Below are 15,720 nucleotides of genomic sequence, written 5' to 3' on the forward strand. Positions count from 1 at the left end.
TATATATATATATATATATATATATATATATATATATATATATATATATATATATATATATATATATATATATATATATATATATAAAAAGAGTAACTGGGACAAAAATGTAAAGATTTAAATATAGCGGGTAGTTTTCAGAAACAATAATACACGTGAAATAATGGCTTGTGGCTGTGAGATGAACCATGGCGCTGTAACAATAAGTTATCCATGATTGCCTGTGAAAAAGCGCCTTATGGACAGCAATCCCACTGAGTGGCACCATACTCCTTGCTATTCTGAGTTAATGGCCTGAAAACAAATGGCAGGCCTATGACACCTGAGCCTAGTCAAACCCCACTGGGTGGCTCCGCCCTTACCCCTATTTCCACAAAAAGGCCAGTCTCAATTGGCAAAGAGTAGAAACTATGACCTAAAATAAAAACATTTATGGTGTCTGACTGATAACGGAAGGTCCTCTGGATACGTGTATCAACATTTTAAAGGGTGAAATGCAAATTATAATGCATTATGTTGATATGTGGCTTTATTTCTCTTTAGAAAAAGCCTACATCCACAAACACTTGCTCTCATTGATGTGCCAAACAGATGGCCTTACATAAAATAACACCACTACAAATTATATAGGGGAGTCGTGTTTTTTTTCTTGCACTACATTGTTTATCTGTTTCTCCTCTACTCAGATGCGGCCTGTAATAAACAGAGCTTCAGATGGAGCTTTAAGAGCACTTTGGTCTGTCCTGCGTTTCAGACAGGTAGTGTCCGGGCCAGCCAGCTCAGTCATCGTGACAGCCTTGAGCAAACATTGGCGCCGTTTGGACAAACACCCCACCAGCGCAGGGTGGCAGAGTGCACAGAACCTCACAGTGAATTACACACACAACACAAACTACTGTACAGACATATGGTGACACGCAGAAACTCATAACCCACTCACACACAAGCCTTTCTCCCCACAAAAACACATTCTCCTGCTGTAAGGGTCCAAGTCCTTCTACATAAATTGGAAAGCTTCCCAGAAACAATAGACGCAGTCCGAATCTCAAGTCTCTATTTCTGTTGAGCTGTAGAAAACCTGAAATCAACTGTAAACCAGTCAGCCAACTAGTGTAATGTTAGCACCCAGCGCAGATTTAATTTTACATGCCAATGGTTCCCAGCAATAGCCTCTTCATGCGACTCAAAGAAGTGAGAATACAGACAAGAAGGTTCATTGTGGAATCTGATACAAACCTTGTGGTGCTGATGTGGTTAGCTATAGTGGTATCAATAGCTACACTGTCTGAAGTGACTGAGATGGCAGGGCTAATAAAATGCAACACATAACAACCAATGGGATGTGGGCCGAAGTTACGCAGGCAAAACGACACTGCTGCTGCCACAAACGAGAGCAGACATCCCCTTGTCCTATGGGCTACCGCTCATCCAAACTCAATTTCACCTGAGCTACTTTCCTCACAAGGTCATCTCAAGTTCACTTTTGACCAGAAAGATTTCTAGCAGCTCTGTGTATGCCAAATGTACCCCTGTGCATCTCAAAGTCACCCCTAATCAAAGAAAACACCACAATTATTTATTAATGTGGATGTGGCAACCCCAGTAACTTGACTTTTTCATGTTAATATGACATATGGAACTTTAAGCTGCCACAGGAAATGTCCAGCTAAGTGACAAGACGAGGGTGTCGAGAATAGCAGCTGTGGAGTGGAGCAGCGGTAGATTGATGGCAGATGGCTGGCCGTAGGGCTGGACGATTAATCGATAATGTATCGACATCGAAATTGTGAAGCTGTTATCGATATATTTATCCCATGACAATAATTTCGATAATTTTTATAAAACTAAAATGTGACTTTTTTCACAAGCCATTTTCATTTCAAGCAATGTCTACTTTCATTTCAATTTTATTCAATAAATAGCCATAATAGTTCCCGCTTTGTGTGTTTCCTTCAATTGTTTTAAAATAACAAAAATAAGCACTTTTGAATTAGGAAAAATATCTCACCTTCAATATTTGAGCCTATTTACAGTACACACTTGCCAATGAACTATGAGCACAAAAAAAAGGAAATTATTAATTATCATTAATTTATCGGTATCGAGGTAAAATGTGCAATTAATCGTGATTTTGATTTCAGGTCATATTGTGCAGCCCTAGCTGGCTGTTTTAAGACCTATGGCAGTTTCCTGTTCACATGAAGGAAAACTAGAAAAGTAACTTTACTTACAATCAAAATTACAATTCAGATATTTAGCAGACATTTTTCCTTATACTAATATATGCACCAAAAACAGTTTGTCCACTCTGAGGAAGTACACTCAGAAGTGGCACAGGCAGCAATTTTTGTCTCAAACAATTGTCTTTGTTACATTCAAGGGAGACAAATTAACTGCACAAAGCATTATTAATGGTAAATACTTCTACTATTCTATATTACAAATTATATCCGCTCCAGATTTGAAAGTTGGAAAGTACTTAAATTGTCCAGATTGGACCGTATAAATACCACTTCAATCTTTGCTGGTTATCAGGATTAACTGCATCAACCGAATTAGATCAGTGAGTTCAAACACAGTCACTTCTGAGTGTTTTGTTTTGTACACAGGCCTTAAAAAGTGTTATCCAGAGTTCTTGCCCTCAGGGATGAAAGGAGCAGGAAAGGTACCTAGTACATCCAGCTCTAAACATTGCTGGATGTATTCAAACCAAAAAGGCAGCTCATACACTGTTAATACAAGAAACAATATGAGAAATATGCTAAAATCTGAAAGTTATTATACAGTTGGCTTCCAAAACTCTCCTCTGTTATTGCTATTGCTTGTTACGTACTTGCCTCCAGCATCAGAGTTGAAATGCATATTGCCAATTTCATGAACCCCTTGAGAACCCTCTGTGAGAATAGTGTTTTATGTCATTTTCACAAACCCTTCATTTTGAATGAGTCATTTATTTATATCATGTAGCCGCTAGATGATAGCGTGATAGAGCGTGATATAAGTAGAACAGGCTTCTTCTATACATCTGTAGAACAGACAAGAGGTCTTTATTTCTGGACACAGTCAGAGGACTAGGGAGCACATTGTTTCTTCTTCCTCATTGTTGGAGGATTAGCACTAATGACCTTTTAAATTAGCCTTTACTGTATTCTTCATGGTTAAGCTGGGGGATATTGGGAAGGAACGTTAAATGCTCATGGGATCAAAGGACTGGAACAAAATGGCCATTCTGGAGTTTTTCAGACACACAGCTGCCAAATACATAAAAGATGTGCAATTTTCAGATTAATGGCCATCAACGCTAGGGACTTCTAGCTCACCTCAACACCCTACTAATCTTTACTTTCATGACAGTTTTTTTTCCTACATTAACTGCAGAAAACAGCTCTTTCACTTACTCTCCTTTGGCACAGGCAGCATTGCTCAGTGATTTGGTATGGATGCACAGACAGCTGTGCTTTGTGCACTGGGTAAAGCTGAACATTATAGAGTTGCTGCTTGTGTAACCATCCAGGGCAGTACTATTTGGCTGGTTGGCAGTTGTGCCCTCCAGTTAGAGGCCTCAAACCACACACCCTGCTGCACCCTGACCCTCATCTGACCCAAGTGGTAATATGGCTTTGATGGTGGCTTGTTTAACCTCACCTCAGCAACCTGAGGCTACCCACACACAGGGGTGAAGAGGGGAAACTTTGAGGGAAGAAAAATTGAGTGGAGGGCGCTCAGTACAGAGGTATGAAGGTAACAAAAGTCTTGTAAAAGCCTGGTTGTGATTGGCCTGTATATTCATTTCAGCAATGGCAAACAGGCTGCATCTGGCTTAGGTTCTGTTCAGTCAGCAGTGGCAGCCTATGTATTTATCAGCTGTCACTGAAAAACAGCAGACGCACTAAGAAGACACATAAGGGAATTCTTCTGCAAGAAACACACTGAATGACAGCAATAAATCCATGTGTCTGTTAAAGCTGTGTAGTTGTCCACTAATGTGCGTCTGCCCACAGATTTTGACTTTTGTTCAAGGTAACATGGAGAGTTTGGAGGTGAGGGGGTCAAACCCAAACCAGATGCCATGCCCCACAAAAGTAAATCAGTCATTCATAAAGGGCCTAAATATTAAGGACAATGGCCATTTCAAAGCACCTCAAATCCCCATATTCCTGTCCATTCTCTCTTTCGCTCCCTCTCTATTTGCCCAGTCCATCTGTAAGGTAGCCAAGTCACAGAGGAACAATGGCAAAGAGAGGGGAATTAAAGTCTGATGGCATAGTTTGAATTCTGTAGGCCATTCTGGAACTATAGACTCCATACAGTCACAACTTTGAGCAGGAACTCCACTCAAACGTCTACCATGAGAGAACTTTGTAAAGTGGAAAATAAAAAAAGCGAGTAGAGATATCATACATGTTTAGTTACAAACTGATCTGAGAGAAAAAGCAGAATAAATAAAGGAGAACAACAATGACATTTTTCAGTGCAGACTGATTGCTCCCTGTCCATTTCAGAGGGGGAAAAATAATTATTGCGGGGCCTTAGATTAAGGTTTGTCCAAATATTTCTGTAATCCGACGGAATTCGGCTGGGCTGCTGCCATGAGGACTGACGAGGGCCTTTTACACTGAGGAGGGCCTGTGTCAGGGCTCGCTGTGCCCCGGCAGGCCAAGGGCAGCACAGTGTACCCACCAAGCCGCCCGTCAGCCATACTGAGCTGACTGAAGGAGAGCTCTGTCCCGGTGCACTCACTTGTGGGTATGCACTGGGAAAATGCTCAGACCTTGGTGTTTTCAGACTCTTAACTCCACTGATTTGTTTGACCAAACTGCCCAAATTGGTGTAGGATCTAGGACAAAATTCCAGTGAGAAAACCAAGTGCCAGGCAGTGAGGAGAGATCACTGGCTCCTTGTTCCAACATGTTTATGGCTTCACAACTTATAACCTTGACAGGCACATTCAGAATCTTTGTTTCGGCCAGGTTATAACTACAAAACTTCAGATGTTATAGTGAGAAATTATTCCCATCCACTGGTATGCGGCGTTTGGGGTACAACGCAGGCCACTTTAATGAAGAAGAATGGCCTCAATTCAGTGAAATGTGAACCTGGAGCGAGTGCATTCACGGCTATTAGTTAAACCCCTCATGTTTCTCTCTGGCCTGGTAAGAGACCCTTTGTAGTGCCAAGGCTGCCAGGCCACCCCATCAATATTATGGATGCATCTAAATGTATAATTAAATGAATCCTGGTCCAAAATACTTCAAAGTGGGAATGGCTTGCAGGCCACCAGGTGGTCTGCTGGAAATCATGAAAGAGTTTTGAGAACCCCAAGAGGGAAATGATTAAAAAACACACAAGGTCATTTCAGAAATGGGGAAAGCTGACTGTATTTATTTATGTACGTGTGTGTGTGCATGTGTGTTCCTCTCCTGAAGGTGATGTGTATTTAAGTGTTCATACCCTTAACTATGGACACCCTTTACTAAGGTCTGTACATCTAGGCAAAAGTCATGTAGGTAACCCTGATTGATTTGGTCAATCGACTGGTATCACTCGGATACACTCATTGTCATTATGTTCAGGGCCCTGATGGAAATTTGCTGCCACCACTGTTCAAAATGAGCGGGCAACAGTATCGCATGAATGTGCTTTTCTTATATTATATATACACACACAATATATCAATATAATAAAAAGGCACATTAAAATACACAATCCCTAACGTTTTTCTATACTTTTCTAAAGACGTATCGTTCTTGCCGGAGGCTTGCTTTTCAAGTGAGGTTCAATTTTACGAGTGGAAAAGCAGATTTACCATTCAAGAGGCTGAGGAAAAGGGTGAGAGAAAAGGATGAGGGAGGAGAGAGTGAACTAAAGGAAAACCACTCCTCTGATTTATAGTGTGATATGAAAACATGGAATCACAATTACAGCATCAGCAGCCACAGTTATATGATATGAGTCTCGAGCAAGCACTTTCTTGTTAAATCTATTCTAAGCCATGAATGGAAACCATTAGCGATAGACGGCTTCAGATGAATAAAATATGGCACATTTATATTCCTCCAGCCACTTTCTTGTCAAAACCCACACTCCCATCAGAAACACTCCATCAGGCTGTGAGAGCTCCAGTCGATGCGAGAGAGAGTAGAACGTATTGCTCACACACGGGTGGCTTTCTTGTCTCTTTGACTCGTCAAATATACCCTCGATAAATTATTCCTTTTACCACAAAAGAGAGCTATGGCAAATTGCTTCAATGGGTTTCCAATGAGGTAATTGTCAAAAATAAAGAGATTGACTTTTATTTCCATGAAATCAGCAGCATGGTGGCACAGAGAAAGAAAGAATAGAGAGAGAGAGAGAGAGAGAGAGAGAGAGAGAGAGAGAGAGAGAGAGAGAGAGAGAGCAAATGCAAGTCTGAAGGATTTTTTTTCTGTGCTCGGCAGTTTACCAAATTCAACAGCCCTGTAATGTTCACGGACAACTGACATGAGAAATGTGACTTGAATTCTCTTCCTTGTATATCGTGGAAATTGACAAGGAAAATAAGACTTCATTAGGAAGACATGGGCTTCTCTTTCTATATGCACTGATCACTAATCACAAAAAGCAAGACTATGATGCAGGACCAGTTTACAAAAATAAAGATCAATTCGGACTGCTGAGTGACAAACCTGTCTCCTAAATAAGGGTGTTGACTTGACATACAGTCATGTGAAAAAGTTAGGACATGGGGTACTTTCCATAAAATCATCTCTCAATGCAAATCAAACCAGCTATTAGGCTAACTGAAATAAAACCATGCCAATCTCTAGGTATGGTGAAGGGTATGTGATGATGTGGGGCTATTTTAATTCCAAAGGCCAAGGGAACTTTATCAGGATGCATAGTATCCTGGATCCATGAAATAACTGACCTTTAAAAATAAAAATCTGCCTGCCTCTATGGGAATTTAACATAGGGGTGTACTTACCTATGCCCCCTGTATGTTAAGGAAGAACATTTATTTATTTACGATACATTATTCATTCACAAAGAAAATTGGTGTCCTTAAAGATTGGATTTTTCCTAATTTTTTTTAATTAAGGCATTAAGATCAATTTCCTAAAGATGATTTTTTTTTCCTCTTTTTAGTCAACTTTAGCATGGGTGTCCTAATCTGTTCACATGACTGTAGGTAGGAGAGTTAGTATAAGGTAGATACCCGTTTTAAATAGCAAATTGAGCTTTACTTTTCCTCCCCCATCTCTGAATAGAATTATGTTACTGTCAATAATACAGACAGAGCTGTGTTGAGCGACAAAAAAAATGACTAGGTAAACAGAAGATCCTGGGTTTAATCTGAACAAGCGCTGGGCTTTTGGGAAAAGCAAGCCTTGACACATCACATTTATGACAATTTCAAACCGAAAGACAAGCAGACAACTGAAACAAATGCACCTGAAATAAAAACAAATTTAAGTCAGGCAGCGGTTTTGTCAATGAAGATTATCAGTATACAATTCAATGTTCAATAAACATTGTACCCAAGAAGACAAAAGGTCTGGAGTGCTCAGAAGTACAAACAGATCATGAAGGTGCTCTTTGGAAGGGGAACACAAAAGACAAAAAAGGTCCAAGGCACTCTTCTTGCAAAGCCGCTACTTGCTGCCCAGTTCTATTTTTAATGTACTAGATGTCAATATGAAATAGCCATAAAGGCTTTTTTTATTGCAAAAAGGAGTGCCTTGGACCTTTTTTCTCTTTTAAACATAGTACCCAATTCTAAATTCACTGGTACCATCTAACTGCTTAGATAAAGCAAAGTTAGCTACAATCAAACAATAGCTAATAGATTATTTAAACTTACAAATACTAATAATACTCCTCTCAGGATGACCTGCTTGTCAGCGCTGGAGTATGGTCTGGATACACCGCCTATCTATTCTGGGATAGAGAACAAAACACTCTGGCTTCTTTTGTATTTCTTTAGACCAATCACAAGCATTCTGGGTGGCGCTAAGCTCCAATAGTGGAGATAGGGAGAGGGGAGGGACATCCGGCGCGTGTCAGGCTTTATCCCAGCAATGTCCATCCGTACAGACTAATGTTGATGTGAATAAATTAAATATGAACGAGCATTTGCATTTAATAAACATTCCCCTAATTATGCGAGTACAAACTAAATCAATTCTGAGTGGAAATCAATAAAAAAAGAGAAAAAAAGAGGACGATTCCTCGGGGTGAGGTGGTAGCAGCTCAGTCAGCAAACCCCAGTTAAGTGCAGTGCTCCTGCTGGTGCATGAAACTAAACACCCCTAAAATGTGGAACATGTGTAGGCATATTCTCTGGGAACCGTAGACAAACATAGACCATGAGAACCAGCCTGCATGACCCTGGATGCCATAAACAAACTTATCCATGGCTGTGACACACCAACATGATACCACTCATAAAAAACACATTCGTCCGATTGCACCTGTGCCTGTTTAGCACTGCCCTCTGTTCATGCATGTGGGCATATATGCATGTGTGCATTTGGATATCACATACTCATTCAGCCTCTGCCAGCAGCATATATGTGTGTGTGCACTAGTCATTCACTGAAACAGCCAGAGTAAGAATCAGTCAGACTTGAACACAGACAGACACGTAACCTGTAATTTGTACACAGGGGAGCACTCCTTTCCTTTGCCTTTGGCTCAGCGTGCGGCTTTCTAACACATGATGCAGTAACGTCATTTGTAATTTAACTAACTTTATTCTGCCTGGCTAAAATACCAAATCTTAGTGCATTACAAAATATCTAAAATACGATATCTACTGAAAGACTAATCAGCTTAGAAAGCATTAAACAGAAGGCTTACCCCTTAAAATTCTTCCATTCCTTTACATTTGAGCCAGAGTTGAAGGAATGCAGTCAATGCATCATCCCAACATGTTCAAGAGAAACCAGCCAAACTCAGCTGAACTTGCCACAGGCAATTCAAGGAAAGCAAAGTGAAGATAATGTCTGTCATGCAATGCTGGACCTTGTCAGTATAAACAAAGTTGCCCAACCTTTAATACTACAACTGTTCAAATATCCAGCCATTCTGCATCCACATGGCAAAGTCGGGCTGTTCCAGTAAGGGCAAACAGGACCAGAGGCTACCAGTAGCACATGGCTAAGTCCACACACGTATGAGTGTTTGCATGCACACACACATAGACGCACAAGGGCAGAGGAGGGGAGTGCTGGCAGAGGCTGAATGTGTTTGCCCGCTCCAGGGGAGAAGGAAAGAAAGGGAGCAGAAGAGCTGAAACAAACGCATGCTGGCTTCTATTAGTTGAGCTGTGGAGCGGGATGGAGGGGTGAGGATATGTATTCATTCCTTCTGCCCCTCCATCCATTCCCATCCCTCCAACCCTCCCACCCCATTATCTCCATTCTGGAAAAGCGGTGGATGAAAGGGACAACCCCCCAGTGGCAGCACTTCTCCCTCCAAACTTACGGCGACGAATTCTGACGGCTGCTTAATTGTACGTGATACAGGCAGGGCCTTTTCTCTTTCAAATCTAAAACAGATTGCTTCTCCCTGGGGAGGAGATTATGGACAAGAGAGATGACAAAGCAGGGACAGTGCAGCCCTCTGGGGGGTGGAGGACAGAAGGGGGTAAGCTTATGGATAGTGTGTGTGTGTGTGTGTGTGTGTGTGTGTGTGTGTGTGTGTGTACATGTTTTTCTATGTTTCTCTTTTGTACATTCCTGTGTCACAAGAAGATTATGTTTGTGTCCATGTGTTTCAAATGCGCGCACGTGTGGGTGACAACCAAGAACGTGCGTGCAAGATCCAGCCTCTGATTACGACAAGATCATTGGAAGATCTGTCCACTTCAAACCACTTCTTTTTTTCCCCCTCTTTATCACACGCTCACACCTCCCTTTCTCTTATGTTGGCCTCTTCTACTTTGTCCCACTTCCCCCTCTGTGTCTCTCTTGACCCAGCTTTCTCTTTCTCCCTCTTAAGCCAATGCTGCATCTATGTGCAGTGACATTTGAACAAAAGCTGCTCCGGACATCACAGAAAAAGCATTGAAATCCTCTTTCCCGCACTCACTAGCTAAAAGTGCACATTACTTTATAAAGTCTAAGAGCAATCTCACTCAATTCATTCTCAGGCCAAAATTACAAGGACCTGGTCAGGGATCATTCCTGGCTGTTGCATAGCTGAACTTTGCAAAACCTTTTCTTCACAAAACACCTCTTCTCTTTCTGACTAGTCATCAGGGCAGAGGCTCAAGACAAAGACATGCGGAACAATGCCAGACACAAAAAAGTAAAGCATAGAATATACATCTGGTTTGCTGCTTTCTTTAACGTGTGCATGTACTAGATTGAAGGTCGGAGGATCAGGCATTCCTACCAATGATGAGCTGAATGTGATGCCTGCATGACCTGACCTTTACCGCTCAAATGAGAGGCTGAACAAACACTTGGGGGTGCTATCGTGAGCTCCCACACACCCAAAAATAGATCTATGCAGTGCGTCAATTTCCGCATCCAGATATGCATTTGCATATTTCCCTAGAGATATGTCGTCACAAATCAAGGACGCATCTCGTGTAAAGGCTGTATGTAAGTGCATGGAAGCTCTGTGGAAATGTTTGATCAGTACGGGCAACAAAGAAACTGAAAAAGTGTCTGACTCATCTAAAGATAGCCTTTCTAGATCCCACATAAATAAAAGCATGCCAAATGCTCACTGTTCAAATACTGGTCATTTGCAGTGATAGGACTGTGCAATCTACAGCGCTACTATACAATCAGGCTAGTATGAGAAACACTATCATTAAGCTGACGAGATAAACAAGTGCCTGAGGAGAACGTGGTTTAGGAAATCTTTTCTTAACATGCTCGCACACCCGAGAACACACACAAACTATAGTTATACAGCATATTTTTTTGCATAGATGAACAATGTGAGGAACTGACATTCTAGTCTTCCAAAGCAAAGATTTTGAATAATTCAGAGTATTGACTAAATCGTCAGCAAATGTAACGTATTAGGTGCAATTGATCAAAAGAAATATTGGATAATGCATATCCAGTTCTTCTGCCATTTTTCTCAATATCAACACCATCTAAACTCATTTTTTAGAGGCCATGAGTATCTTTCTATTCTTCTAGGAGAACGTACAGTCACCTGCAAGGATTTCAATTTTACTGCAACCCAGAGGAACCCTTTAATGATTCATAAATGTGACTTCTGTCATTGTAGGGTCAAGTTAACAAAGTAAAATGCAGCATGATGACAGTCTGACTCGGCTGAGTATGCTAAATGCTAAGGCTAAAATGCTGATGCTGATCTGGAGACAAAAGAGGGCAGGTTTTTGATTTGGAAAAGGACGGAAAAAGTTAAGATATTTGCTGAAGACTGCCGCTGCTGCTCACACATAGTAGAATCTTAATGAAATTCAGCACATTTTAGAACAAATTAATATATTTAATGCCCTTTTCATATCTTGCAATAATTAGTCTGCTATGAATGCCTTTGGCCTTGTTCATCAGTTGGCATGTATGAAGTCACGCAAAATGTCTGGAAAGTCTCTGATTCACTGTGGCTGGCATTTAAAAAGGACACACACTTTTGGTCCCATTTGTACAAATAATGAAAACCACAGATACAATCTCTTCCCTTACGCTCAGTCACTCACTCACCATACTTATCAGAAGAACGAATTACTTCACTTATTGCTCACACACACACACACACACACACACACACACGGGATGGCAGAGCTGCTACTGGAACAACGTTTGTCTTGGCAAGCGGCTACCCCCCAGAACCTAATTATTTGCAGCAGCTGCTCATGCTCTTGTTTGTAGCACAGTGAAGTTACACTGTTTAAAGGATCTCCCTTCTCATCTGAGCTGGCAGTCAGCGCTGCCTTTAAAAAATGCCCCAAAACTGCTCTGGGTAGGGTAATCAGAAATGTAATCTAAACGCTGCTGGGTGAAACTGAAGTGAAGGGAAGATTTATGGATCAGTCTCGTCAATGCTGAAAGTTTGAAGTTAGGCTTCTCCATATTTCTCCGGCTTTCTCATTCATTAACACATATTGGCAGTGCCTGTGTATTGAAATGTAAGCCAGTCTGTTACATTTTCGCCAATTGTGCCTGGCACAATCAATCAGCTTTGAACAGGACCACAGCCTAATTTTGCCATTCAGAAACACTAGTATAAGTTCTCAAGTTGGACTGGTACAAACGTTGAACATTTTGATCCAATACACAAAAAACTGCCCAAGTCATTCATTTGGTCCTTAAATTAGAGAAAATTGAATAACATATCACACTTGGCTAAGTTCTAGCTTACCAGAAGCATAAACATTGATTTTAAGAGTAGTAAAAATGTGTTCAACTACAGCATTTAGATTTTTTTTTAGAGCATTCCAACACAATGCTATGTACATATCTCTGGTTAATACAGAAAAACGTATCCATAAATAAAAAGACTATCAACTTTCCCTTTCTCTCAAAAATCCTTCAACTGTTTCCCTAATTGATCTGCTCATACAACCACATTTTGTACAAAAGTCTCCACTGGCCCTAAAGCAGCAGCCATCACAACCTATTGGCGGTTGTGTTAAATACTTCAAGTAACATGCAGGAAGTGTAGCTACGGCTGGTTTACCAAGGTAAACACAAATTCACACAACAGCAGCTTTCACCCATACAACCTCCTCTCAAGCCGACTGCTGTCCACACAGCCTTTCACAGCTGCACAATCTCCATTTGCAAACACCTCACTCTCACACACACACACTCACACACACACACACACACACACACACACACACACACACACACACACACACACCCTGGAGCTTGTACCATACATCATATTCCCACTCCACTGGCAAGCTTCCCTTCTCACTTGACTTGAGTTAAATAGCTGAAGTGAGGTGTACATTCTGAGTCTCTGTCTCTCTGCTTAGCTTTGACAGTTTGTCCGGAAAGCGCTCTTCAGCAGCTCATCCATTTAGCGTATACTGACACGTTCTGCCAGAAGGGCACTCTGAATAAGATTTATGAAAAAAACTTATCTGGGCTGAAGTGAGGGAATGTTAAATGCCACACTGAGTTTTGGGAATGTAGAAAAATTGTGTTTTAATTTCCTATTATCAAAACTGAGTTAATTAATAAGGGAACAATTAATCTTCACTTAAGATTTTAGGGAAGAAAAAGTAAAGGATACATTCAGGATAAACAATAAAATACAAACTGATTTTTGTTGTTGTTACCATGTCCATATTATAACTCATAGGATGCCCCCAAAGACACAGTTCATTATGCAGCATACTTTTTTTAAGTGACAGCAAGCTTTTTCAAATCTACAGTATCTTCCCTTCATTTTCAAAGATCCTGCATTCAAAAAACTAGAAATTAACAGATGGGTGCTTATGGATTGGGGGGAAAAATGACATTAATGGAATGTGCTGCCTTCTAATCCCTTGAGACGGAGGAATTTGCAACGGAGGGAATTCCTGTCATTCAGGGGGAAAACTATGAAGTCCAGCACACAGAGAGGTGCTGTACAGGCAACACAGATTCACTGCACTTGTAAACTTCTGACTGTATGCTGCATCAGAAATGTACTACCAACTGAACAAACTAACAGGCACAGACACTGCAAAAGCAGAAAAATAAAATAACAGAAAATAGACCAAAAAAGTAAGAAAGTTGTAAAGTACCTGGAAGGCAAGAGAGCAGAGTGCTGGCCGAGTGAGAGGGAAGGCTAGGAGTTTTCTTCTTGTGTTTCTTCACCGGGTCTTCCCTCGCTCATAGAGGGATTTGTGTCTTGGTGCTGGGGTTTTGGGTTGAAGAGTAGGGGGGACCACACAGCTCCTGGAAGACAACCTCTCTCCTCTAATCCTCTCTCCGATGTGATGACACTCTCTAACCTCGACCATCTGTTGAAACACGTCCCGGAGCAGTCAGCACCGCGTTGTGTCAAGAACCCCACTCCCCTGCCCAATCACAGACCGGCTGCTGGGTGGCTCCTTGCTGCCAGGAGGCAGGGACAAGGACACAGCTCAGCACTGAGGGAGACACACACGCAGTTACAAACACACACACACACACACACACACACACACACACATATACACACACACACACTACGAGATGGAAGTAAGAAAACCCCCAGTCATCGTAACCTGAGAGGCAGAGTAGGAGGAAGGTACAGGGAGAGTGAGAGGAGTGGAAAGAGAAGGAATGGGAGGGGAGAGAGGGAGCGAGAGCAAGAGCAGAGAGGGGGGGAAAGAGAGAGAGAGAGAGAGAGAGAGAGAGAGAGAGAGAGAGAGCATGTTTAAGTGGCAAAAGCAGGGAAAGACAAGAAGAATATGGAGATAAACTATTTGTATGCTTTATATGTCCATGCTGGTAATGCTATTCAGCAATTCTCACACATATATTAGACTGAAATCCCACACATGCATGCACGCACGCACGCACACACAATCACACAAACTACTTTACTCTGTCCCTGACACCTTTCCTCGCATTCTTCTCCCTGCAGCCACAAAGTATGTGGTCTAAAGAATTAAACTAAAAGAGCAATAAAATTCTGTATTGGCCCCGTGGTGGGAATGCTGTTGGCACTAAACTGTTACATCTCTAAGCACAGAAGTACAGGCAGCGGCTCTCACACCTTAGTGTGATAAATCCTTACAGTCCCTTGGCTGCATTCCTGCCCTTCACCACCTATTGCCTTAAGTTAAAAAAGAGGGCAGAGGGGAAGACACTAAAATTACAAAGCTAAGGAAAGAGTAAGATAGCAAGAGAAAGAAAAGGGAAAGAAGTAAAGATAAGAGGTGGTATGGGTTTACGGCTAGATGACAGCAAACTGATAAAGCAGTTTAACATTTACTATCAACCTTTCAACATCAACACCATTACTGGTGCATTTCCTAAATGAATCAACCAATTTCCAACCCATTCATGCAAAACACAGGGAACATTAGGTGAGAAAGGCTGTCACATTAATCATTTTGTGGAACCACAGTCCATTAAAAAAGGATTACAAGACCCCGATGATACTCAGGAGCAACTTCAAAGGCAAGCCCTAATGAGTTAATACCCATTTGATATCCAACAGCATCACCATGAGTTAATCAGAGGTGTGAAACACCAAAGAAAGGCTTCTAAGTTGTTCATTTACATTCTATAAGCAGCAGCAACACCCTGGCCTCTGTTTTAAGTTGTCCTTTGATAAATACTATTAAGTTCAAACAGGTATTAATGAAGACTTTAATCACCTCCCTCCAACTGACCGTTGATCAATGGTAGTTTTGATTGTTCCATAAGAACATAGTGTACTGACAAACCATTATTTTTTAATGGGATAACTTATTATCACAGAGATCCATCTTTAACACTGTTTGTTGCTTCCTAAAATGATTTGTATTGTATATGTTGCATGACCTGAATAGTCAAGTTTCATACATATTCTGTAATTTTGCTTAGATCTCATGTGTATCAGCTTTCCATTTTAATTTGATTGCACCACATAGAAACAGCAGAGATATACTTTTTTTCAGTGGTTGCTCTCAGTTATATTTCCCTTAGGTTTACATATGAGGATATTGGATTAAACTAAACAAAGTCTATTTTCACCAGGGACACATGAAACTTTCCCCGGCTTTGGCTGATGTTTGAAACAGGGGCAGCGGTGAGAGAGAAAGGGCCTTAGAGGGAAAGA

General features: G+C 41.2%; 1 protein-coding gene across 3 annotated transcripts in view; it reads right to left on the minus strand.

Annotated features, from left to right (window-relative positions):
- The window catches only part of sulf1 (sulfatase 1), a 37,719-nt gene extending 23,697 nt beyond the window's left edge, over positions 1-14,022 (minus strand). For 2 of the 3 annotated variants that reach the window (XM_078280551.1, XM_078280553.1), the window contains exon 1: positions 13,712-14,022. The gene's annotated coding sequence lies outside the window, so the exon portion shown is untranslated. The remainder of the gene's footprint in view (positions 1-13,711) is intronic. The other variant, XM_078280552.1, reaches the window with a different exon arrangement.
- Between the last annotated feature and the right edge of the window lie 1,698 nt (positions 14,023-15,720).

Source organism: Sander vitreus, chromosome 22 (assembly GCF_031162955.1).
Source record: "Sander vitreus isolate 19-12246 chromosome 22, sanVit1, whole genome shotgun sequence".
NCBI lineage: Eukaryota > Metazoa > Chordata > Actinopteri > Perciformes > Percidae > Sander > Sander vitreus.